An 18,110-nucleotide genomic window follows, 5' to 3' on the forward strand; every position below is an offset into this window, starting at 1 on the left:
CTCCCCATGAAATCACCGCTCCCCAAACCACGTTCAGATAGAGCGATCGTTGTAGAAATGTGGTGTCCTTCTCGCTCGGTGATTTTAGTTTCTAAGTAGGTGTGAACTTCCTAGGTGAGCAGTAGCAAGTGGAACGTGTTGGAAGGATGAAGGAGGTAATAGCATGGGTGATGTTCAGCACCGGGGGTGCTGTAGCCTGATAGACGTTGTGCGGATTTATGGTGGAAGGTACAACGTCCGTCTTGAAAGACTTACTGTGGGTTTGCTCTCCGTGCCCCAAGCCCTCTACTTGCCTGCAAAGTCTCACCTTGACATATTCCCCCGTGGGGTCCCAGCAGCCCTCGGCAGATGCCTGCTCTATTTTATCAGCTGAGGCTCAAGGAAACAAGTGAACCTATGAGCACGTTGGTTTGGTTGCCCCACGGCATCAGGTCCTCATCAGGAGCACAGGGCTCTCTGCAGCGGCCGTGGCCAAGCGTTTCTCCTCTGGATTTTGGGCATCCGAAAGGAGCTGAGCGCTCCCATAGCCAACAAGTCTTGCCAACTCTTCCCTCATCTCTCTCCTCTTTCTCCCCCGCCTTCCCTCACTGTAACGTCTCAGCCGGGCCACGAGCAGAGCTGTCGCACAATAGTATCGATGGAAAAATAGCTGCTCTGTATTTATCATAAATTAACTCAGAAGAGCAGCTCCTTCCCTTCCATTCAGCGCAGCAACGGTTGTTTATGCAGCCGTGTTATTTGCATCATGCCTTCTTATTTTTGAAAGTCTTAATTATTTAAAAAAAAAAAAATCAAACCAACAAATCTTACTATTTTTTTGTTGTTGTTGTTTTTCTTTGTTTTTTGACTCCGGCTTTGTGCGGGTTTTTTTTTTCCCCGGTTTAAAAATATCCAGCCCTTCAGCAGGCAGAGAATGTAGGAGAAGCTCTCCACAATGCCCTCTAATAGGAGATCCGAAGGAGTGAGAAGGTCCATCCGGTGGCTCAGTTTAGCTGCGTGAGCTAGAGGAGAGACGGGTTATTTCCAGATGCGCCGGGCGAGAGCGGAGCCGCTTTTAGCACGGTGATGTTTTGAGCAGCGGCTCGAGACGTAGGGAACCGTCCCCAACCCCAGGGTACATCCCCGGGCTCCGGCAGCAGAGCAGCCCCAGTGATGCTCTCCTGGCCTGGTCCTCCAGCTCTCAGCTGCTTCATCCTTTGGGTCACCCTCCGAGTTCCTGACGCTTCCCGGTCCCTGACCTTGCTTCTGTCTGAGTTTTTTTCCAGCGTATCAGTGCTCGTGGGGAACACTGCGTTTGGAGCCGGGTAGTGGAGCCACTACCAGTGATGGAAGTGGTGGTGCTGCATGGCCCCAAAGTGCTATGTCCTCCTTTGGCTGCTAAATTATGTCCCCCGGTCCTGCTGCTGCTTCTATCCACCTTCCCCCCCCCCAAATTACCCAAATCCTGGCTGAGCCGTGACTAGGTGGTTCGTGGGGATGATGAGTTCAGATTCCAGCCCTGATGACTTTTATCCAGTACTTGGCCGTGGCAAGAGCTGAGATGATTAAGGTTTAAGGCAGACGGTAAGGCAGAAATGAATGTCTTGGAAGTGGAGGAGCTGCTCAACCTTTGTTAGATACTATGGAAGAGTTGGTGTTGGCTTGGTCTCTTCGGCCGTCATAAGGAGAAGGGGTCTGCGTTGGTGGTGCCATGAGATGCTGTCTACAAACTCCCAAGCACCATGGGGGAGTCCTGGGTCAAATCCGCCGGTGGCCGGCGCTCTGCTGGGCACCTTCGCTTTCCTTCCTCCTTTCTTCGCCATTTATTTATTTTAATTTATTTGGGTTTCTTTTTTTTTTTTTTTTTTTTTTGCAAATAGTGATTCTTCGGGAAGCTTGGTCAGCTGCAAAAACCTTCTTTAATTTCCGGTCCCTGTAAAGTACGCTGTTACATTTTCTTGTACATAAGGTATATATAAATATATATACATATCTCTATATGTATGTATATAGATATATACATATATAACGAGCTCTAAATCCTGTACAGTTTCAAACTGAACTCGATGGCCTGCTTTGTTTTCTCTGTGTTAGTTCTGACCGTTGCAGAATGAGCTGACTTTCGTTTCCCTTTTCCTCTTTCCCTTTTCTTTTTATAAATATATACATAAATATATATATATATATTTTGTTGTCGTTGTTGCAAAACTCTCGTCACTGGAAAAGAGCAGTTGATTCTGGTGCAAAAAAAAAAAAGAAAAAAAAAAAAGAAAAATCACCCACAAACCAACAACAACAATAAAAAAAAAATAATCGCTGAGAAAGGCACGATGGATCTCCCCGATGTAAATTTGTACAGTAACATTTATAACGTTTTCTACACTTGAAGAAAGTATTTATAATTTCAGCTGTCTGACTGAGTGCGAATCTCTGTGACCTGCAGAAATGGATAGCCATTTGTTCCCGTGGTTTCTCGTGCAGTGTTTGGTGAGGTGACAGTGTATGAATTATTTATGCCAATAAAAAAAAAAAAAACAAACCAAAACCAAACCAAAAACCACAAAACCCTTTTGAAAAGCATTGCACCCCTGTGCTGCTCTGCGTCCCTGCGCCGTCACCCGCTCCCTGCCCTCTCCTTGCGCCGCAGCGGCGTCGCATCCCGGTGATGGGGTTGGGAGTATTTGTCCGTGGTGGGGTCTGGACCACTTTCCTCCATCAGGAGGAACCAAGCTCTGGCCCAGCGATGCTCGGGGCGGGGGGGGGGGGGAACACAGCGCTGCCAAACCTCCCTTTTTCCTCTCTCGCACCGTGTCGGCTCTCAGCCCCAGCCCTTTGGGGGACGATAATTCACGGAGAACATTTGGATGGGAGCCGCGGGGAGCCACGGCGGTGGAAAACATGGGAGTTGGGAAAATGATGGGGTAGGCGGCAGATAAATCTCTCCTCAGTGGAGGGGCCGGGATTGGGGTGAGGTGTGTGCCGGAGGGATGCTCCTCCCCAGCCGGACCCCCGCGGGGACGCCTGAGCCCGGTGATGAAGCGCTGGAGGCTCTTCGCATCTGCTGCTTTGTTTGTTTGCTTCTCTCACGCTGTTTTACTGGGGGGAGCCACCATCAATCTGCAAAACAGCCCGTCGGAAAGCAGCGGCGGCGTTCGCTTGTGGGGCTGACGCAGGCGGTACCCGACGGTGGGAGATGGAGAAGAAGATCACGGAGGGGTTGTGTTGCTCCCCCTTCCCCCCCCCCCTCCCCTCCTCGCTATTGCCTGAGCGCTTGAAAGGTAAAATAATGATGGCTCCCCATTAATAAACCATGAACACTCAACACTTTCCCTGTCGAGGGCTTTTCATCTTTCAAAGCCTGCAGAAGCCCGTAACCAATTAGATCGGGCACATCCCAGGTGGGGAGAGGCAGCGGGGCCGGCCGGGGGGATTTTCCCAGGAAGGATGGGGAAGGAGAGGCCGGGTGGAAGGGGGATGCTGTGATCAGGGATGGATGTCCCAGAGGAGAGAGAAAGAGGGGATTTGGGGGTAAAGAGCCATCACTTGATGCCCTCGTTATGTCGGGGACTTTGTCACCCTCCCGGCTCCCTTGTGGGTTAAACGGGATGCTGGCTGCATCGCGGTGTCACCGTCTCTTGCATACATGCAATAAACAGGGGGTTAAACCCTGCTGTTGGTTCCCCTGGTGTAAATCCCACCAGTCTGGAGCGTAACTGGTTGGCACCGGTGTGTAACTGGGCAGTCAGGGCCCTGGGTGACTGCGGCGCTCCAGGGACAGAGCCGCTAATTGAAATGCCGGCGGCAGCGCCGAGCCCCCGCTGAGCCCAGCGCAGGGATGCTGAGCTGGCACCTGACTCGTGGCTAATGAGATGCCAACACCAGGACGGGGATAAATGTGCAATATATCCCCCAAACAGCCTTCACAATGGCGCTGGTGGATTAGAGGCTCCTCTGAATACGTATCTGCATATATATATATACAAGCGCTCGCGTGTGTGTGTGTATCGGAGAGCCGCATGAATACGTACACGTGTCCGTAATCTCCTTCTTGCTGTTGATGAATCACGAGCCATTAATATTTCACAGGCGAAGAATAAACACAGGGAGCGAAAGAGGAGCTAAACTCCCAGGATACCGGCTCCAGCCCTCCCGCCGCTGCTCCCGGCTCAGGGTGGGCGTTGCCCCCACCACCCGGGGCCAGGTAGCGGGTGCCGGTGGCATCGGCACAGCCGGGGTGCAGCCAGCCTGGTTGGTGTGAGAGGGTACGGTCACCAAACGGGGCTGGTTTCTTTGGGTTAGTAACTCTTTTGGGGTCAGCTATGTTGATGGAGAAGGAGGAGAGCAGAAAACGTCCACCTTTTCACTGGGAGGGTGACTTCAGAGGTGTCCCCACACATCCACGGTGCTGCTTGGGTGACCCACCCTCTCTCCAGACCCACGGGGTTTTATACACGTGTCTTCCTCGACTGCACCCAAAATAAAGCCTATGCTGAAGCTTTTTATTGACCTGAACTTAAAAAAAACCCAAACAGCGCTGGGATGCTGCACCTGGCCGTTAGATCCGGCTGCCGGCTGTGAGCCTCTGCTCGCCGTGGGGACCGCGCTGTCACCGCAGGGACGGCTCCGGGCGTCGCATCTGGTTTGGCTTCCCCTCTCCACCCTGTACCGGCAGAAATGGGAGAGAAAAAGGCTGGTGGGGGAGCTGAGCCCTGGGCCCGGAGGGTGAGAACCGGCACTGGCCCCCCGCCAGCGCTCTCACCCGTCCCAGTCCAGCGCCGGGAAGAGGGGTCCCCGGGGGAATGGGGGAATATGGGCTGCACGGGGTTTGCAGAGCAGGAAAACCGCCGCGGGTTAACGCAATGCTCCTGCTGCAGCCTGGACGTGGGTCCGGAGGCTGTGGGAGCGCAGGATGGGGCTAGTGAGGGTCCTGCATCACTGGCCTGGACTACCCTGGGGATGCCGGTGCTCGCCGGGACACTGCCCTGGCACGAGGAGGGGGGGGTTGTGGCAGTGCCCGACAATGGGGTATTGTTTGGCCACTGCACTTTATGTTTCCTCCCCAGGCTCGCCCGGGCTTTCTCAGGAACCTCGACGAGCCCTCGCTGCTGGAGCAGAGGGCTGGTCCCTACTGGGGAGGGCAGGGGGGTGCTGAGCACCACAGCCGCCCCAGCAGGGACTGGGGAGGGGGGTGTGTCCTGCCCAGGTGATGTACGTGTGGGTTGGGGGTTATCCAGCTCCAGCCCTTCGTTAGGGCTTGATTAGCCCATCAAGGGCTGTCCTGCCCCAGCAGCAGAACACGCTGGGACCAGCCCAAGCCTGCTCCACCACGGATGTCCTGGAGAACATCACGGGGGGCCGGTGGGGAGCCCCAGGCAGGCGGCTGACGATGCCCGGACTAATTGGCCGCTTCTGTCATGGCCACCCACCCTTTAACAGGATTGTGGCTCTGAGCCGGAGCAGAGCTGATCCTGCTTTGCAGAAAGACCCGGCTTCTTAGCGGGATTAACGCCAGTCGAGGCGTATAAGGGAGCTGCCTGGCGTCCCCCTCATGTTTCACCCCGGAGTTCCCACCCTCCCCTGCCCAACTGCGTGGGGAAGGGGCTGCCCTGGCCCCTGGCTGAGGTCCCCACGGTCCTGCTGTCCCATTGCTCAGCAGATTCCCTTTCCTCACCTCTATTTTTACGTTACCCTCTGGGACAGAAACCTGACCCTTGGCAGCCTTGCCCTGCGCCCGGAGACATTACGTGAGCTCCCGCTTGGCTCCCGGTACAGCACCCTTTCCTCCTGCCAGCCCTGGGAAGGAGCCGCGATTCCTAATTCCCACCTTTTTTGCCCTAAACTTCGCACCTGCAGCTTCCTCCGAGGGTTGAAGAGACGTGCCCTTGGCAGCACCAGGTAGAAAAAAAAAAAAAAAAAAAAAAAAGGCTGAAGGCTTTCCCCGTGCCTCGCAGCTATTTATTTATTCCATGTTTTGTTGGGACCGGGTGGTTTTCTGTGTCTGTACAGCAACTCTGGACCTGGACGTGGGGGTGGGGGGGGTGGTTGTGGGGTGTCAGGGCACCGCTTTGCCGTTGGGTGCGCTGTGAGGTCCCTGAGGTATGGAGATGGGTGGGCTGAAGGTCCCCTTGGAAAATCAATCTGCTGCTCAGGGTTTGGATGTGGGCAGCTGGAGGGCTGCGCTCACCCGGGTGGCATCTGGGGACGTCGGGGTGCCAGGCGTCGCCGTGAGTCTCCAGAGGGCATAAGGAAAATGCTGTGTCATGTCGCCGTTGTCCCCCCACTCCCAGCCCATCGCAGTGGCAGCCATGGGGTAGGGATGCTCTAGCGGTACCCACATCCCAGTTTCCAGCTGGTGGAGAGAAACAGCCCAGCGACCCGACTGGTAGCAGGTACTGTGAGTGAGCCTTCAGCATCGCCTCTCTTCCTCCTCTGCCAGCAGCTCCTGTGGAGAGAGCTCAGCCTGGTGCTGCTCCCCCCCAGTCCCCTCCAGCCCCACGGTGATGGGCAGGATGAGGGCACCATCACCCTCCACGCAGCCGGGGCAGAGGGATGCCTGGGTCAGGGATGCCCCTGGGCTCTCCCTTCCATCCGCAGTGGAAACCCACACTTGCTGCGACGTGCTGGGGCAAATCCAGCCCTTTCTGCGGGGCAAAGCGACACGACTCCTCCTGCACCGCTTACAGCCAGCCACACAGCAGCTCCAGAAGCCCACGGCGGCATTTGTGAAGGTCTCTTGCAGAGTCACGCTCCGTAAATACCTCTTTATCTCGGGGGCTTTCGCGGCGCCGGGTTTGCTGGCCGCTGTGCCCACGGGTGCTCGGGGATGCCCCAAGCTCGGGGACCGGCTGTCCCTCTGTGTCTGTTGGCACCATGGTGCTGACGCTGCACCAACAGGCTCTCGTGGCTGTGGCTGCTGCCCTGTGACTTGCGGGGGGGAGGGAACAGGGACACAGGAGGGGACAGCCACCCCCAAGCTCGTGGACGCTGAGATTAGAGCGGTGCCACGGCGGCAGCCGAGCCCCAGGTTGGGTTTCACTCGCTGGTGGCTATTTTCAGGCTTGAAAATCCGACGGGTGCTAACGCTCGTGGCTGTGTGTGTGCGGTGAAGTCATCCTTGGAGCACGGGTCCGTCCTCAGCCTGGCCGTGCTGTTTGCTTTCCTAGGATCTAACTTATAAACTCTTATTTTTTGGGCTGTTTTCTCCATGCAACCCCTTTTCCAGCATCTTGGAGGTGAGGATGGGTCCTCGCTTACCCCTTGTACCAGGGCTGCTTGGATTAGCCCGCGGCATCCCACCCTGCGGCGCTCGGTCCCTGCTCCCTACCCAAAAACCAACACGTCGGGCTGCCTCCGACTTCATTTTACATTTACAGCCGTGCCGGTGGAGCAACTAAACCATGGCTCTACCAGGTGGCATTGGCTCCGTGTTGATTTTGCAGCCTACACATCATGAATCCTGTTGTAGAGTAGGGTAGATGGTTGGACTCAATGATCCCAAGGGTCTCTTCCAACCTAGACAATTCTATGACTCTATGAAGGCTGCGGGCAGGGAAAGGGGATGGTCTCTCCAGAGGGGACCCCTCGCTCGGGGAACGGACAGATGCTCTCGGTGGTTTCCCCTCCCCCGTCTCAGGTCCTGTCCCCAGGCTTGGCTCAGAGCAAACCTGCCGGGAGGAAAATGAATTGCCCCATTATCAACACTTTCTCCCACACCTTAAATACAATGCACCTGGGGGGGAGAGGGGCCCTTGGGTGCTGCTTGCCCACGCCTGGTGGGTGCAGGCAAGCGGCTCGGCCACGGCCTCCCGGGGAGCACCCGTGGGATGGTTTTTCCCAGGGGAGCAGCACTGCCGCCGACGCCGGACCCAGCGGTGAGTGAGACCCGGGCCGTGGCGGTGGGTCGAGACCCCGGGCCGGGTCTCTGGGCTGGCAGAGGGGCTTGGGGTGATGGTGGATGGGGTCCTGCTATGGGGTTGTGTGCTGTAAGCTACGTGCTGGGGTGCCTGTAGTGGTTGGGGTGGGGGGGAGGAGGATTTGGGGGTGCTGAGCAGCTGGGAAGGTCGTGCTCAGCTGCTAAAGGGGTAAGTGAAAACTGTTGGGGAGGGTCAAAAGGCTTTTTCCTGCGGGATATAAGGTGGGGAAGGCAAAGGATTTTGCCTTCAGATGCTTCAGCTGATAAAACAGCAGTTGCCCGAGCAGTTTCAGCCCCCCCGGGGGCATCCCTCAGGGCTTCCTCCTGCACGCCTGGAGATGCCCCAACCCTTTCTCTAACATTCCTGTAGTCAATCATAAAACTTCCCCATAAATCAGTGTCACAGCCCCTTTTTTCCCCCTGCCTCCTCCTCCTCGTTTCCGCCGAGCCGGTTGAGGTGCCGGGGATGGATCCTGCTTCTCCCCCAGCCCGAGCGGGGAAAAGGTGTATAAAAGCAGAAATACCCAACCGCCCCGACGCCTCCGCTGCCAGGCGATTGCTCGAAAGTCTTTCTCATGGAGACTGGTCGGTAAAACAGCCCCGGTGCGGAGCAGTAGGGAGTGACTCCGGCTCTGGAAGAGGAAAACACCGGGTTAAATTGCTCACAGCCGGGTAAAAGTGGGGTTTCACCGTCAAACGGCGAGCGACCGGAGGGCGCGTGGGAGAAAATTCCCGCTCTTGAGAGCAGCGTCCGAGTCGCTTTGGGATGGGAAGGGCTCGTGTGAAGTATCGCCGGGACTGGGTCTATAGGTGTTGGCAGCCAGCAAGGCGTGAAGTTTTCAAAACTTTTTATTTCGCGAGGTTTGGGTTCCTCGGGGTTGAGCTGAAGCTTTCGGGCAAGAAAGCCACATCCGCGCTGGGGCAATGTTGGGGGTCAAGCGCATCCCTCCCTGCTTGGGGCTGCTGGAGGGGGATGATGGTGGGGAGTCTCACCTGGGGGGAAAATCTCTTAAATTGAAAGAAGCAAATTGCCTTTACGCCCGCCTGAGCCGGGGAAGTTCTGGGGCTTTGCGGCAGCCCAACCTGATGCTCAAAGCGCAACTATCCCACGGCTGGGTGGACGCTGGATGGGGAGATCGGAGAGGACAGGAGACAACGGGGTCCCTGGTGATGATTTAATCGTGAAGCGTTGGTTTAATTAATGCAGCAGCCCTCGGATACGTCCTAATTCTCCGGGCACACCTGACTTTGCAGCACACGGGGGCTGAAGCCGTGGCGAGGAGCTCGCACGCGCCTGTCTGCTCTCCCTCACTTTGTAGCTGAGAAAAATCAATGCAAAACCCTTCAAGATGCCCGGAAAGCCCCGTTATCTCCTGAATCGAGCCAGGGAGGTGAAGTTCAAACAAAACCCCACCGCTGCGTCAAGGACGAGAGCTCCTTGGCTGCTCTTCTGGGGGTGGGTTAAAAAAAAACAACCCAACTCCTTCCTTATAGACATACGCCATTGCTTTGATTTAAGGCAAAAAGAACCTCTCTTGCCCCGGCTGTGGTGTGGGAACAGCTTTCTCCCTGGCTCTGCGACTTGCTCCGTTTTGGAAAAAGCGTTTTGCAGAGGGGGAGGTCCTGATCCCCCGTGGACGTGTCCCCGGGAAGCGGGGGACAACCCTCTGCAGCCTGTTTCCACAGCAGCGAGGGTCTGCCGGGCGTTCTCCTGATTTTCCCCATTAGTTGGCTGTTTTGAACCCAAATCTCCTGCTCACTCTCTTCCTCGCCCTCCTTCCTCCCGACCCCACCGGTGGGTATGAGGGAGAGACAGATCCTAAACCACTAAATGCCTGAAATTTAGCTGGGAAAAGCAGCTTGGGTGATTAGGCAGGCTTAGAGCAGCTCCCACCTGGGGGAGGTTAAAAGTTATTGAATAACTAAACTCCTCCGTCAGCCGTTGGTCACCGCCGGGGACTCTGCGGCTGCGCTGGCGCCGGGTGCTCCGTGGATATTTTGGTCCCCTAAAACCACAAACCATTTTTCCCCCCTCGTCCCCACCCTGGGGAGCCCAAAGGGATGCCCTGGTTGGGGTGATGGGCAGAGCGGGTCCTGGGAGAGCTGCAGACGGCCTGGGGAGGGGACCAGGAGGCTGCTGGGCCCCGGCGAAGGCGAATGCCACCGTGGGAAAGGCGGCAAGCGACCGCGCAGCCGGCTCGGCATCGCGCACGCAGCCCTCCTGCGGCTCCACCGTCCCCTCCGCCTGCTCCGCCGCCAGCAAAACCCTTTTCTCTTCCCGAGCTCCGGCCAGCCTCCCGCCTCTCGGACGGCGGCTGCGGAGCCATGGAGTCGGTGTGTGCCTTTTGTTTGTTCTTTCTTTTTGGGGCTGAAATCCCGCAAGCCGGCCGGGGCGGGGAGGGGAGGAGCGGGGCCTCGGCCAAGCGGCATCTGCGGCGGGGGCGAGCGGGGCGCCATGCCCGATGCCCGGCTCTCTCCGGACACAAGTAAGGCTGGAGGCGGTGGGGACAACGAGGGGAGGGGGTGGCAGGGGGGAAGGCTTGGGGTGGCTCTACATGGCCGAGGGGTGGAAGGAGGCACAAAGGTCTTTGGGACCCACCCAAGCAGGAGGTTTCCGGGCGTGGGAGCACCGTGGTTTATTCGGGATGGGATCGTAGGGGTGGTTGGCTGCCTCCCACCTCCCCGTCCCCTGCTGGTCCTGGGGGAGAAGAATCACTTCTCACCTCCAGCCATCCGGGTGCTTCACTTGTTACACCTTTTGGGTGCAAATTTGGGGCAGGGGGGCCGGTGCTGCCGTTAGCATCCCCTCGGCCGGAGCAGGAGGCGGGCAGCTCCCTCCCGGCTCAGCGGGGCCGATGGGTCCGGGGGCCGTGGGGCCGATGGGTCCGTGGTCCGTAGGACCATCTTATGCACTGGAAACCTTAAAAATCCCTCCCACGTGTGTCTCGCCGCTCTTCTGCGACCTTTCGCTTCCCCTACGTGCGGCGGGCTGGCGAGGCGTGCTCCGCCTCGATTAACCACGGGGAATTTTGGGCACATGTTACCATGGGGCGATGGGATGTGGGGCACAGAGGGGCGGCCATGGGGAACCGGGGAAGGGAGGAAGGGAGAAAAGCAGCCAAAAAGGGATGGAAGGCAGCTCCAGCCTTGCGCAGCAGCTTCTGCGGAGAGGCGTGCGGCTCCTTCCTCCGGCGAGGACCTCATCCTGCAAACCGCGTCGGCACGCAGCTGCTCCGGCTTCCTGGGAAGTCCTATTGATGCCAAAGCAATCCTGGGCTGGGAGGGAGGGAGGGAGACGGGGGGGGGAAACGACTAAAGTTATCCGGGGCTGCGTGCGGCTGCAGATGTAGGGTCCTTACCCCCCCCACCCCCCCTCCTTGTTTTTCGGGGAGGGGTTCGGAGTCCGTGATCAAAAGCTGGAGCTGCCGTCCATCTGCTTCTGACAACCTGAGCGCTCGCTGGCAGCTTCTGAATTCAGAGCATTGAATTCCTCAATAATTAGAGGGTTGGAGTTTTTTTGGGTGTTTTTTTTTTTTAATGTTTTTTGGGGGGAAAAAAAAAAACAACAAACCAACAACCCAAAAAAACCAACCAACCCCATCTGGGCTTTTTCATTATGGGAATGAAAAGCCAAGGTGGGTGTGGGAGGGGGGCAGGTGGATTTTCAGCCTTAGCAACCCAAATCTTGAAATATTACATCAGCGCCGAAGAGGTGTAATTAAGTAGGAAACAAATGAGCCCAGCTAATCTGTTTTGCTTGTTTGAGCTTAGCAGAGTGCAGAAAACAAACAGAGGCTGAATGATGAATGAGCCTTTTTTTTTTTTTCTTTTTTTTTTTTTACGGGTTTTTCTTTCGCCGAGCCCCGAGGGGGGGGTTGAGATGTGGGTCAGGAAACTCGGCCGCTTTCCCCCGTGGCTCGGAGGCCACCCAGCCGTGGCAGCCGAGGCTGTGTGCCGGCGCTCGCCGTTTGTCCGTTTCTTGCTTTAATTGGCTTCTTTGCCAAGCCGGCTCCCTTGGATGCCTTCCCGGAGGGATGGGGATGGATCTCCGTGCCGCTGCCACCCGCGGCCGGGGGAAGCATCAAAGCCGTGGCCCTGCGGGTTGCCGTGCGAGTGCCCTTTAGCGCGGGCTCCGCCGCTGCATCCCTCCCTCGGCTGCAGCCGCAGGAGCATCCGCGTGTCCTCGGGAGGATGAGCCCCTGCCCGAGGTTACCGCGTGGCATCGGTCTTCCTGCCGCTGTGGCGCAGAGAACCGATGCTGTCGGTGCACCCTTGGGGACCCCACAGCATCCCACAAGCCACTCCCGCTGCCTCCCCCAGCCTCGCCACCACCAGCCATCCCACAAGGGACTGGGGGGGGACACATCCCCGGCCGTGAAACCACCGATGCAGGTGGCGTTTTGCAGCCTTTTCATCACCCTCAAAGGGTTTTCGGCGGTTTGGCTGGAGAAGAACCGTGCCGCTGCCTGCAACTCCCCCCTTGCCTGCGCCGCGGTAGCCCACCGGCTCGCAGGGCCGCCGGCTGCTTTGGGCCGGCCGCGGCGGGGAGGAGGGTTGGCTGGGGTTTGTTTTCTCCACGCGTTCGCATGTTTTCGGGCTCCGGCAGTGGCACGAGGTGCCAGGAGCAGATGGCAGCCATCGGCCGGGCTTTCTCTCAAATCCCTGTGGCTTCTGGCACCGTGCTGGGCAGCGGCTCCCGGTAACCCCCTCGCTCCCACGCTGCTCTCCGGGGAAAGAACCGGGTTTCTTTTTGCCTCTTCTTTGAGCATATTGCATCTAAACCCCATCCCCGACCCGGCGAGGAGCTTCTCCCTGTGGTTTTTGGCGTGATACGCTGTGCCGGGGGTCAGGGGGGGACCTGGCGTGGATTTGGGTTGTGTTGTAGGCAGATGGGTCTGAGCTGCTGCCCATCAGCCAACCCTGTTCCCCCCCTCACCCTCCTGCCAAACCTTCCAGAAATGGTTTTAAAACCAGAGGAAATGAGCAACTCGCTTGGTCCCAGGGAGGGGAGGGTGCCGTGGGGAGGCGCAGGGGCTTGGCTGGGTGGCAGCAGGGTGTGGGGGGTCCCGGGGGGGCTGTTGGGGAGTGGAGTCACCTCGGGACGGTGGGCCTGGCCACCGCGGTGCTGGTGCTGAGGTCCTCCCCAACCTTGGGCATGTGCCGTCCTGGGCTGCAGCCAGTGAGCCCGAAATATTGCACGGGAGAGGGGATGCTCCCAGTGAGCCCCAAAATACTGCACGGGAAATGTGATGTTCCTAGTGAGCCCCAAAATATTGCACGGGAGAGGGGATGCTCCCAGTGAGCCCCAAAATATTGCACGGGAAATGTGATGCTCCCGGTGAGCTCCAAAATATTCCATGGGAAAGGGGATGCTCCCAGTGAGCCCCAAAATGTTCCACGGCAGAGGGGATGCTCCTGGTGAGCCCCAAAATATTGGACGGGAGAGGGGATGCTCCCAGTGTGCTGGTGGTGTCCATCCTGGTCAGCACCTCCTTTTCCCTGCAGCGGGAGGATGCTGAACCCCCCCCTCCCCCCCAACATCTGGCCCTGCCCTGGCTTCCCCTCCGCCCTCCCCTGCCACATCGCATCTCCTGCCCCCGGAGGGACCGGGAAATTGGGAAACGGCCAAAATGAAACAAGTTCTCCCCTCCCCTCCTGGGTGACAATTTCAACCCCGCAGGAGTTCGGCGGCCGCCAGCCGGCTCCTGTGTCCACACCAGCCCCCAGCAGCCCCCCCGGAGGGGAGCACCAGCCCCTGCCTCCCATTCTAACTAGCGTAAGCATTTGCCTTATTATTGTTATTATTATAATATTCTTTTAAATTTGGGTGTTTTTTTTTCTCTGCGAGGAAAAGGCTATTTATTCGCGGGCGTCGCAGCCGCCTGCCTTGTTTCGGCGGTGTTGTGGCTCTCTCCGAGTAATAAGAGCGTCTCTGGAAGAGAAAATTGAGCAACTCGTTAGCAGGCGGTGTCTTCCTCACCAAGCGAGGGTGTTTATGCTCCTCGTGTTGTTTCAGATGAATAAATTTGCCAGACAGCAATGATATTAGCCGTGTCTCAAAGACTTGATCAATTTGCAGTTGTCTCTTCGACGATAGTTTTTTATTGAACTGTCTGAGATGATTTCCAAAGAGGGAACTGCAATTTAAACTATTAAGTAATTTGGGAGAGCAATTAGTGTTAATCTGGAAACTCCCTGTGTTGCTCCCGAATAAATCAACCTCTCCGTGAGAGCCACGCTGAAAGCGCCTGGGTTGATTTATGTAAAGGGGGGTGGGGGGTGTTTTGGCCAGGAAAACAACAAGGAGCAAGTTTCTTGCCTGGAAAACTTTAATAATTTAATAGGACGGTGTCGTGGTTCAGAGGGCGTCGGGGACTGGTGGGAGCCGGGCTTTGCTCCCGGGGGCTGCCAGCCTGCCGGGGTGCCCCTCCGTGCATCCCCACCTCCGAAAGGCTTCTCTGCCGACAGCCGTGCACAGCCCTGCGGTAGTCCCTGGAAAGGTCTCGGTTCGACCCAGCACTGGGATTTTGCTTCTGGCTTCATCCCTCCTATGGGGGATGGAGGAGGGAGGGCAGGGATGGGGGGCAGGGAGATGAGGAAGGGCAGAAGAGATCCCCCCGCTCCCTCCCCTGCTGCACGTTCCCATGGGATTGGACATGGCATACATCTGCTCAGAGGACATCAGGTAGTAGAAACACTGTGTGGTCCCATCAGGTGGAGCTGGTGGTGGTGAAGCCTCTTCCTCCGCTCTCTTGTTCTCTGTTGGCTTCTGCTCAAAATCAACCAGGAAAACTTAAGTGTGAGGTCTCCAAAACTGTGTGAGCAACCTCTGTGCTCGGCCTTGCACCCTGCGTCCTCTGCCTGCACTATGGGCATTCTTGCTCAGGGCAGGGCCAGTTGGCGGTGGTTGCTCAGGGCCATGACACAGCCAAGTTTCAGATAATCATAGAATCACAGAATGGTTTGGGTTGGGAGGGACCTTGAAGATCACCCAGTGCCACCCCCCGACCCTGGGCAGGGACACCTCCCACGAGCTCAGGTTGCTCCAAGCCCTGTCCAACCTGGCCTTGAACACCTCCAGGGATGGGGCCTCAACAACCTCTCTGGGCAACCTGTTCCAGTGCCTCACCACCCTCAAAGTGAAAAATTTCTTCCTAATATCTAATCTAAATCTCCCTTCTTCCAGTTTGAAGCCATTCCCCCTCATCCTATCACTACGTGCCCTTGTAAAAAGTCCTTCCCCAGGACTCCAAGGATGAAAAATCCCTCATGTTTGACCACCTTCATGAGGCACGTTTTTTCCCCCCTAACAGCAAGTTAGAATTTCACATGTTCCAACTTGTGCCGTTGCATGTCATCCTGCCTCTGGTGACCTCCAGCTGTCTTCTCCCCAGCTTCCAGCTAGGTGATTACAGACAGCCATTAGGGCTCTTCCCCTCCTCTTCTTTGGGAAGAAGGAGCCCAATTCCTGCAGCCTCCTCTTGTGCATTGTGTGCTCCTGCTCCAGTCCTTGATCAGGTTGGTGGTCTCCACTGGACTTCCATGTGTGTCTATGTCTGTCTTCTCCTGGGGACCCCAGAATTGGACACCCTCCAGACCTACAAGCACCAAATAGAGGGGAATAATACAGTCCAGGGAAGCAGTTGGCTTTAGCCAAGCCGAACCACGGTCCTCCTTGTCCATCAGGATCTCCAGACCGTTTTCTCCAAAGCTGCTTCGCAGCCATTTGGACCCAGCCTGTCCCGTTACTTGGGGTTATCCCGTTCCAGGGGCTGGACTTGGTGTTTGCCTCTGAATGCCCTGAGCTCCTGTTGGGCTGTTTCTCCAGCCCATCGTGGTCCCTCTGGATAGCAGCTCTGCCTTCCAGCATGTCAGCTGCTCCCTGCTAGCTGCTGTCATCCAAGAATGAGCTGAGCATGTACCCTGTCCTCTATTTATTTACTTATCTGCAATTTGGCCGCAAAGATACTACAGGAGACTCCGTCAAAGGCCTTGCTAAAGTGAAGTTGCCAATCATCTCACCCTGGAAGCTGATGTGGTCCATTGGCCGTGATTTACACCCGGTAAATCCTTGCCTGGCACTTCCCAAGGACTTTCTTGTCCCTCATGGGTGGAGACAGCATCCAGGAGGATTTGCTCTGTCCCCTTCTCAGGCAAGCTGAGCAGCCCATGGTTCCCTCGCTCATCCTTGCTGGACGACGGGTGACATTTGCCTTTTTCCTGTCCTCGGGGAACTCCCCTGTTCCCCGCTGTCATTCAGCTCCAGAAGCAGCCTTGGGCAAGGGCAGAGCCAGAGGGGCGAAGGCAGCCCCGGCAGAGAAGAGCGGACTTCGCAGCCCTTCTCCCCCCACCCCCCGACCTTGCCTTTCTCCTCAAGGTCATCCCAGGGAAGGTATTTCTGTTTGCAGGGGGCACGACGGCGGGTTGCAAAGGGCAACTTGGAGAACCTCCACCTCTCCTGGCAGTTGCTTCTGTTTGGAGCTGTTGCTGTTTTCTGGTGGCTGCCGTTTCCCCATTCAAATACCTCCGTAATCCACTAAGGGACCTCACATCTCCCTTTCTTTCTTCTTTTTTTCTTTTTCTAAAACAATTAGCTTGGCTCAAGCCCTCTGCAATACATCAATTAATACAAGCTGCGGCAGTAAATTAAAGGGAAACAGGAACGACTATGCTGGGATTAGGTCACTGAAACTATAAACTTTGGAACAAATCAGATTTCCTTGGGAAGGGAAATGGACAGCGGTGATATGTCAAGTCGTGAGATGAGACAGGCTCAGAACAACTTTCCAGAGTCTCCTGACTTGGCCGCTGGATGCCAGAACTTCTTCCCTAGGGAAAGTTTTGGGCTGCCAGACCCCGTTGCTGCTGATAAATGCTTGGATGGCCAAACAAACAAACAAGAAGAGAGCCAGAATGGAAAAGAGGGTGGGGGGAAGCTGCGCAGCCGCTTTGGGTGGTGTATGGTCTGTAGTTGTACCAAGACTTGCTGCCAGCCAGGTTTCCCGGGTCAGGCCCCGTATCCCCTCCTCTACAGTGGTTGATGCTCTTGGATGTTGTACTTGGCTCTGTGAGAAGGTCAGGTTTCTTCGTTCCCACCTCACCAAGTAACATTTCAGTCCTGCACAGCGGTGATAGGGAGCAATGCTGGGAAGGGTGACGGTGCTCAGGGGTCACAGCATCACAGACTGGTGAGGGTTGGAAGGGCCCTCTGGAGCTCCCTCAGTGCCACCCTCCTCCAGAGCAGGGGCACCTCCAGCAGTGGCACAGGACACGTCCAGGCGGGTTTGGAATGGCTCCAGAGGGGGAGACTCCCCCACCTCCCTGGGCAGCCTCTGCCAGTGCTCTGCCACCCTCAAAGTAAGGAAGGTCCTCCTCATGTTTAGATGGAACTTCCTATGGTTAAGTTTGTGCCCGTTCCCTCTTGTCCTGTCACTGGGCACCAGTGAAAAAAGACTGGTACCATCTCCCCGGCACCCTCCCTTTAAGGATTGATAAGTATTGATACCATCCCCCCCCGGTCTTCTTTTCTCCAGACTGAAAAGACCCAAGTGACCCAGCCTGTCCTCATAAGAAAGATGCTCCAGTCCCTGCAGAAGAACTAGAGGAGGGCGGAGCACTCGTACCTCTGCGCCGGCTCAGTCTGCAGCCAAAGGGGCTTACAAAATCCTCCCAAAAGCCAACGTGACTGGTAAAACGGCAACTTCTGCGCTGCGGGAGGCGAGAGCATCCTTGCCCTGCTGCTCCAGCAAGGCACGGGCAGTCCCTTCCTCTGCCCACCCTCTGTCCCTCGCTGCCGGTACCCAGGACAGACAGACCGACCGCCGGACAGAGGTCACCTGTCATCCCCCTCCCCAGGGAGGATCCGCTTGCGTTCCCAAGGTTGGTGGAAAGCCAGAAGCGGGGGTTTACACCCTCCTCGGGCGCTCTCCCCGGCAGGGATGATTACAGCCCCTATGTTCTCATTAGCCGCATAAACGCCTCATCCCTTTTGCCCTCTTACTCAATTCTTGGCTTCAGTGAGATGCTGCAAACTGAATTACACGGGGCGTGCATGAGCGAAACTTTTCCTACTCTCAGCTCTGCATCGTCCCTCCCTTCTCTCTTCCCACAGCTTCTGTCTTCACCCCCTGCTTTGTCCCCCCAAGGGCTGGTTGTGCGAAACCCATGAGGTCCCCCACCGCCTCCCCGGGAATGTTCCTCTCGTCCTGCGAGCGCAAAA

Source organism: Vanellus vanellus, assembly GCF_965231255.1.
Source record: "Vanellus vanellus genome assembly, chromosome: 16".
NCBI lineage: Eukaryota > Metazoa > Chordata > Aves > Charadriiformes > Charadriidae > Vanellus > Vanellus vanellus.